The sequence below is a fragment of the Grampus griseus genome (assembly GCF_964374135.1).
Source record: "Grampus griseus genome assembly, chromosome: 6".
In the NCBI taxonomy this organism is placed as follows: Eukaryota; Metazoa; Chordata; class Mammalia; order Artiodactyla; family Delphinidae; genus Grampus; species Grampus griseus.
Genome location: NC_139000.1, coordinates 101,273,643 through 101,282,062, shown reverse-complemented (window position 1 = coordinate 101,282,062; position 8,420 = coordinate 101,273,643). Strand labels below are relative to the sequence as shown.

The 8,420-nt window shown below is 40.3% G+C and overlaps 1 pseudogene across 1 annotated transcript; it reads right to left on the bottom strand.

Moving 5' to 3' along the window:
* Nucleotides 1-276: 276 nt before the first annotated feature.
* Nucleotides 277-1,026, bottom strand: LOC309824214 (tyrosine--tRNA ligase, mitochondrial-like; annotated as a pseudogene). The gene has a single exon. The product of its transcript is annotated as a tyrosine--tRNA ligase, mitochondrial-like (transcript).
* Nucleotides 1,027-8,420: the final 7,394 nt, after the last annotated feature.

Genomic DNA, 8,420 nt, shown 5'->3' with positions numbered 1-8,420 from the left:
GAGGCCGCGATAGTGAGAGGCCCGCGCGCCGTGATGAAGAGTGGCACCCGCTCGCCGCAGCTAGAGAAAGCCCTCGCACAGAAACGAAGACCCAAAAATAAATAAATAAATAAATAAAATTTTAAAAATGCCCTTATAAAAAAATGAAATTACTTACAGTGTGAAGCCTAGAGTATACTCCATTCTTTGTTGTTCTGATTAGCATAAGCAAACGTATAAGTTCCTTCTTATATCTTGAGAATGAATGATGGATGTTTGAACCACCAGGGTTTCTCCTCATAGCTGAAGCCGTTTTATAGTGTAGAAATTCCTTTTCCATTATTAAGAATGAAAGTCCATTCTCAAGTATATGTGGTCCAACAACTAGCACTCTCAGGATTTGTTGCTTGTCTCTGATTAATACCAACTCCACCTTCTGTTAGCCAGTACCCTCGTGGACCATGCGAAATGGCATTTGTTTTGCAGCTTATATTTAGGACACTTGTTGCAAGGTTAAGAACTACTTCAGAAAATGAAGCTTCTTTAAACAACTCTTTTAACTCTTGATCAGATGTAACCTCCAGTGCATTTATCCTACTATGGCAAAGGGCTTGTGTATACTTTTTCACAGAATCCAGCCCTTCTGGTCCACGAACAAACTTTGTTACTTCTGCAGCAAGTCGTTTCTGAGGACGCCGATTTTCTGGCTCTGTGACATGCTGCTGCATTATGTCATTAATCTCTGGAAGGGGTGGAAAAGTGAAGAGCTTTTGGTACCTTTCTATTGAATCATCTTGCTGCCTGACAACTGATACAATTCAAAGGGAGGTATCTTAACTCTGTGTAGCCAAACAGCGCTGTCAGATGACTTTCATGGTTTTGATCCACTTGTAATTAGGGGAACAGTGATTCCAACTACGTCTTCTCCAGTCATCTTGTGGATGAAATCATACCCGGACATGAGATTGCTTAGCTCATCAGATCCACCCAGCCGGATCAACAGCCATAACGCTGGAACAGGTAGTAGAAGTTATAGGCCTGGAGCATTCAGTGTAAGAACTCGTTCATAGGCCTGGAGCATTCAGTATAAGAACTCTTTCGACCTCATGAGCTCAGGGCTCTAGTGCCGACGAGTCTGGATGCTCATGCGCAAGCGTCCGCCCACAGCTGCTCGGAAGGGCATAGAGTGCTGCGCTGTGAAACTGCAGGTCGGCTCATCAGCAAAGAAATGCTGATCAGCTGCTGGAGCCCTCTGCGCAGGCGCAATGGCCCCTCCCGCCTGCGCAATCGCTTTGTAGGTAAAGGGGCGCAGCTGCGCCCGCGGACGGCCCACAAGAGGCAACAAGTCGGCCGTGGGATGAGGCAACAGTAGATGGTCTGGAGAAAGCTTCCCGCCTTGCCACAGTGGAAGAGCTCTGGCAATTCTATCTTCATACCCCTTTTGGGGGAGAACTTTTTTTTTTTGTGGTACGTGGGCCTCTCACTGTTGTGGCCTCTCCCGTTGCGGAGCACAGGTTCCGGAGGCGCGGGCTCGGCGGCCATGGCTCACAGGCCCAGCCGCCCCGCGGCATGTGGGAGCTTCCCGGACCGGGGCAGGAACCCGTGTCCCCTGCATCGGCAGGCGGACTCTCAACCACTGCGCCACCAGGGAAGCCCGGGGGAGAACTTCTTGAACACACCCCCGGACACCTGCACCGCCGGCCGCCCCTGAGCGCCGGAGTGAGCCTCACGCAGCCCCAGGCTCAAGACTCCTGAAGGGCCTGGGGCTCCAGACCACCTGCCTGAGGAAAAGGACCGCAACGTGGGCGCCACCATTTTGGTGGCAGCCTATCAGAAGCAGCCTTGGAATTTGTGAACACTCTCCTGTAGAAGAGCAGGTAGGATCCAACAGAGTGGCAGGATGGGGGAAGATAGGTCATGTACATGTTGGCTTCCTATGAGGAGGAACTCTGTTAGTTAGAACTTTGAATCAAAGAGATGAGCTGTCTTATAGTGGGTAGGCTTCCTGTCCCTGGACAAAGCAGAATTTTCCAGGAACGCTGCAAAGGAAAATACCTCCTGGAATGCTGTAAAGGAAATTTCCTGGTAGGGATAGATTACGTCACTAGACTCAAAGTGCTCTAAAACCTTTTTTGTCTTTAAGATCTTCGTTATTACAGAATCACAGATTTTAAAGCTACCATCAACATTCGAAATGCTAGAAAATAGACATAAATGTTCTCAGTCAGATTTACTTGGGATGTTTTATAAACATCTTTTGAAATGAATCAGTATAGAAACAGACATTCCCAATATGTCTAAATCGTTGGAGCTGATTCTGTCTTCAGAAAATGCAGTTTGATAACTGCTTGGAGAGGTCAAAGTCCCCCGCTTGTAGGACAGTGGCTTCTTCGTTGAGGCCAGTCCTTTATTTGATATGTTCTTAAAGAAATGAAAGGCATTTGGGGAATGCAGACAAGGAGGATGGCGCGCTTCCAGGAAAGAGCACAATTTCTTCCTTGAACGGGCTTGCTGCCCAGAAAACAGGTTGATTCCCATTTTATCTGCAGTGCATCACTCATTTATGTGCAGTGCTGTAGGGCTGCCAGCCTCTGCCTGGATACAGTCTTGTCCCCTGAGAAGGGCTGCATTCATTTGTAACCATCCGATGCTGTTTAGCTGACAAGTCAGCATTTTCATCCTCTTTTACCAAGACCCCAAGAAAAGAAAGTACTGTAAGATCTTCTTTAGCCTTTCAAGGTCGCTTCAGAAGAGAGCTAAAATAAGAAAATATCAACTATATTTTCGTTTGAACAGGATTTAAAGGATCAAATAAGCAAGAAATAGAAGAGTGCAGGCTTTAAAGATTGAGTTATATTTTCAGGAAGTGTAAATCAAGGGAGATAATTGCACCTTTTTTCTTCATCTATCTTGTTGAAATCCAGGTAGAATTGGTGATTAAAAAAAAGGTTACCGAGCTGCAATGGCTTTGCAGTGTCATTTTCTGACCAATCTCTTCCAGTACCCTGTAGAATAGATACTGCAGTAAAGGGTTATCTAATGGTTTAAAGTTAAGCTTCTATTAATAACTTTGGCTCAGGCCTAAGGTAAGGGAAGAGGGCCCACATAGTTGCAGGTGTCCAATGAATAGTGGTAGAATCTCTCAAGAGCAACAGCAATGTGTCTGTCACTGGGAGGTTCCCTAGAGCCCTGTCCTAAGTCCTCATCTACCTTCTACCTAGATGGTATCATTCCAATGCCTTGTTTTAAATTCCTATCTGAATATTTCCAAACCTCTGTCTCATGCCCATACTTATTTTAAATTTTAGAAACGTACGTCAACTGAATAATGAACATTTACATATGAATGGATCAAATGAACTAAAAACTAACCTCTCTTTTGGGGAATAGGGCAGAGGATTGAAAATCTTACTCCTCACTTCATCTCCACTGGGGTTCCCTATACACAATGTATAAGATATATACACAAGGTGGAAAACCAAGTAGGAATCAAAATACGCTTCTACTGTGGATCAGCTATTACCTAACACAGCCTTGCCACAGGACTTAACCCAGCCCTCTCTGTTAAAACTGATTTGGAGTGTATGACTCGAGCTTGGATTCCCCAGTGGGATTTCCTGTTCTCTCTCTGTCCTGAAACTAAAATGGCTTAGTCTTCAGATTAGACCCCAGACTAATTACATGGCCTGCCCCTAACAATTAGACTCAGTCCATATTTGTTTTCCACATGGAGGACCAGGACAAAAGTGGAGGACAGGAAGACTGCATAGGGTTCTGAACTTCATTTTGCACATGTTTTTTCTTCCCATTCAATACCTTTCCTCCACTGCCTGATGAATTTCTAATCATTCATCTTGATTAAGCTTAAATTCCACCTTCTCTGAAAATGCCTTGATATAGCAAGCTTTACTTATCCATTGTGCTCCCATAGCATACTGGTGCTGACACTGTGGCTCTTAGAAATATTCTTTGTCCTTGCTGGTTCTTCTCTGCGTGGTGGGGGACTGGCTTTTCCAGGCTGCATTCTCCAAGCTCCTATATAGCAGCTGAAGCTTGTGGCTGGCATCACTGGCAGGAGATGGGGGATGGCCTCTTCCCTTCCGTCCCTTCATTGAGTGACTTTTCTAGTAGAGTATGTTCCTTCAGAGATTCCTCCCTCTGGACATGCTTGCTTCTGCTCCAGCTCCAAGTGGGGAACCCTAGCTTTGGTAACAACATGGTATTAGTTTCCTGGGGCTGCTGTAACAAATTACTACAAATTTGGTGATTCCCAACAATAGAAATGTATTCTCTCCCAGTTCTGGTGGCCAAAAGTCTGAACTTAAGGTTTCAGTAGGGATAAGCTCCTTCCAACAGTTCTTGAAGAGAATTCTTCCTTGTCCCTTCCAGCTTCTGGTGGTTCCAGGTGCTCCTTGGCTTATGGCAGCATTACTCCAATCTATGCCTCTGTCTTTACATGGTCTTCTTCTCTTCTCTTTCTGCATCTTCTACTCTTGTCTCTTGGAAGAAAATTTTTTTGGATTTAGGGTCCACCTGATTAGTTCAAGATACTCTCATCTCAGGATCTTTAATTACATCTGCAAAGACCTTTTTTCCAAATAAGATAATATTCACTGGCTCCAGGTATTAGGATGTGGACATATTTTGGGGGAGGCCTACCATTCAACCCACTACAATCACCTCCTCTCCTTGTTTCTCCCATCTATGATTGGTAGAGGCTGTCTGCTTTAGAAAATCTCTAGGTTATCTTATTGTTCACTCTTTAGCTGCTCAGATCCTGCCTCTTCTGAGTAGCCAGCTACTTACATTTTCTCTGTTATAAATATTTGAAATGGTTATAGTGAGATCCTGATGGATATATGTAGAGATTTTTCTATGTGTCTATTATACACTCATAATACAACATATTTTCATGCTTTGTTTACATGTCTATGTCCCTTGGTATGCTGTATAACCTTTGTTATTTTTCTTCCTGTCCCCAGGACTCAACACAATCCCTAGTTTGGAAAGTTTTCAACAAATAATGGATTATGAACAATGATCTGAAGATGAAATGAGAAAAATATGCTTAATAGATCTAAAATCTGCAATGAATATATTATAAAGTGTCCATTGAAACTATTCAAAGAAAATGTGTCCTTCAACACAACAGCATCACTTGGAGAGAAAAATATCTTGATGTGGACAGAGAAATTATTGGCTCTTCAGAGTCCAGGATGGATAATCACCACAAAACAGTGAGTCTGGCAGAATTTTATAAATATTTCTTAACACCTTCTTATCTCTCAGAGTTTCACTCGATAAAATGCTCATTCACATCAAACCCTTTCCAAACTTCCTCTTTTTACCCATAGTCAACATTTTCAATAAACAATCCGCTTCTAATTACCACTAATAATTTTAATTGGGGAGTGGGTGTTCTTTATGGATATTATTGTTCAACGTATAATCTTTTCTATAGACTGTTATCTGGACAGTCTTTTAGAATAAGAGTTCTGGTGATTTTACTCCCTTTTTAAGAGTCTTCAGTGGTTTTGCATTTGTCACCAAAAAGGTCCAAAGTGGCATTCAAAGCCCTCTTTCGTCCTTGCGCACTCAAATATTCTCTCCTACTGTGCTTGTGTGGATTACTGACATCGTCTTTGGTTCATATACCTTTGCACTTTAATCCTCCACAGCTGAGGAAATTTGACACCAGTTCTGCTTGTTTCAACTTTCTGTGTTTTTAAAGCCATTATACTGACCTGGTTAAACCTTGGGAACTAGATAGATTTGGGTTTGAACTCAGATTCTATTTATTGACTGCGCGTGAACTTGAGAAATTCAGTAATGTCTTGGAACTTTGGTTTTCTCATTTGTAAAATGGAGATTTTCATACCTCCCTCAGAGTGTTATTTCTAGGATTAAATGAGAAAATAGATGTGATATCCTTGTCACACAAATTCTTAAAAGATGGTATTATTCTAATCTTCTGTCAAAGATAATTTTCTGATTGAAAGCTTTCCTGATTTTTCAAACGTGTTTCTTACTTTAAAATTTGAAAGTACATTTTATTTTAGTCCTCTTTTAGTATTTATATTACTCAAAGTTAAATTTATCTTTTAAATCTAACCCACTCACTATATTGAATAGAGTATTTATGATTTACATTTCTCTGTATCCTTTAGAACAATCCTGTGTCTGGCACATAGTAGGCATTCAAAAAATTGTTGAATTGAATTCATTATCAATCCATTGAGCTGATAAATTGCAGTACGTTCCTGCTCTACGCTCCTTGTTCTGAAGGGCTGTGCTCTACACATTAATCTTAGAATCACAGGGGATGTAGGCCCTGAAGCTGTGGTGTCTCAGTTTCATTATATTAATGAGATAGCTCAGAAGATTGGAAATAGAATGGTATTTAACCATTGATAAGCCATCAGAAGTTTTCTGAGGTGCTGAAGTATATGTTCTATAATTTCAGAAGCACTAGTTCATTTTATAAAAGCTGCTTAAGGGTAGGTTTTCCACAAGCATTAATCAGTTGGGTCACTGTTCAGTGTTGAAGCAAACAATAGCCTAAACCACTTGTTTCTTTAATAAGTCCAGGTGGTTTGGAGTCAGGGAATTTAGTAAGAATGTGTTATCTATTAATTTATTCACACATAAGAATACTTATCATTTACTCCTTTTATTCACTCATCCATATTTTAAGAACTGAAAACATGGTATTTGAAAGAGAAATTATTTCTCTAGTAGAGCCTATACTATTTCTTTGAGGTATTTTGTTAATATTTAGGATTTTTATTGCTTCGAGTATATACATTTATTACAATGTCACATTTTGTTTAATCTTAATATTCTTTTCCTGAAAATTTTGAGTCATTAATATAATACATAAGTTATTCAATTAGTATTAATATTCCTTTTGTACTCAGGCATATTCATTTCTGTCTTGTGATAACTGAATACTTTTAGTGCTGAGACCGCGAGACCCAACCAAATGCCGCAGGGTGCTGATCAGTTGTATAACATCCGATAATATTCCAGCATCCCACACATATAACCTTTGGTTGATGCCCTTGATGTTACCACCAGAGTAAGACTGTGCCAGGTGTCCTCTCAGTGGCTTTACTATGGACCCGTTGATGTCTGATGAAGGGTCCGTTGGGGATGAAAGGTGTTCTCAGTGACTTGAGTTGTCATAACTAAGTCTTAGCCTTTTCCCAAAAATCTATGGGTTATTATCTTGAAGTCGTGTAAATAAGTTGAAATCAGGTCTCAGCAATTGCAGTCACACCCGCACCTTTCTTTTTTACTCTCCTCCAGGGAGAACATTAATGGATTCCCAGAATTTCATTTGCAGAGACACTCAGAATCATCTTAGAGTCGTATTTAAGATTTCATTTGATTTACCTTATGGTCATACCTCACTGATAAACTTTAAATGTGATTCATATCGGAAGCTTTTATGCCTTTGAATTCTATCAGTTTGCAGAAATTGATTTTTTTAAACTTAACCAGTGGATTCTTCTTCCTTTTAAAACAGACTTATTGGGATTTGATCTATACACTATAAAATTCAGCCAACGTAAGTGTACAATTCAGTGGTTTAAGTATATCTACATAGTTGTCCAGTCATCAAGTTATAACCTTAGAATATTTTTATAACCCTGGGAAAAAACCTTATACCCATTAGCAGTCCCTCCCCATTCTGTTCAATCTCCACTATCCCTAGGCAAATATTAATCTACTTTCTATTTCTGTGGATTTGCCTATACTGGACATTTCATATAAATGGAATAATGCAGTATATAGTCTTTCATGACTAACTTCTTTCATTTAGCGTAATGTTTTCAAGGTTCATCCTTATTTTAGCTAGTCCTGTGTTTTATTCCTTTTTATTGCCAAATAATATTGCATTGTATGGATAAATGGTATTTTGTTTATCCATTAATAAGTTGATGGACATTTGGGTTGTTCCATTTTTGCCTATCATGAATAATGCTACTATGAACATTTGTGTACAAGTCTTTGTGCGGACATATGTCTTCATTTCTCTCTGGGTAGATACCTAGGGGTAGAATTTGCTGGTTCATATAGTATCTCTGTGTTTGATATCATGAGAAACTGGGAAAGTATTTGCAAAGTGAATGCACCAATGAATTCTTATTTTTAGTGTTAATATTGGTCTTACTAATTTTTATCATTGATTGCTCTGTACCATTTTGCTGTGATGACCTTCCATTTTCCTTGTAACTTCTTATTTGGGTTTGTGATGCTTTAACATTCTGGTTTCTTTCCCTGTCTTTTCTGTGACTCTTTTCCCCTTCCTGCAAGCAGTTTTGTTCCTGGTTCTTCTCTCTTTCTACCTCAGCGTTTTCATTCAGCAAAGGATACTTCACTTCTCTGCCTTGTGATGATTCAAATCAGTTACCCCATGATTTAGTCTTTCCTAAGTT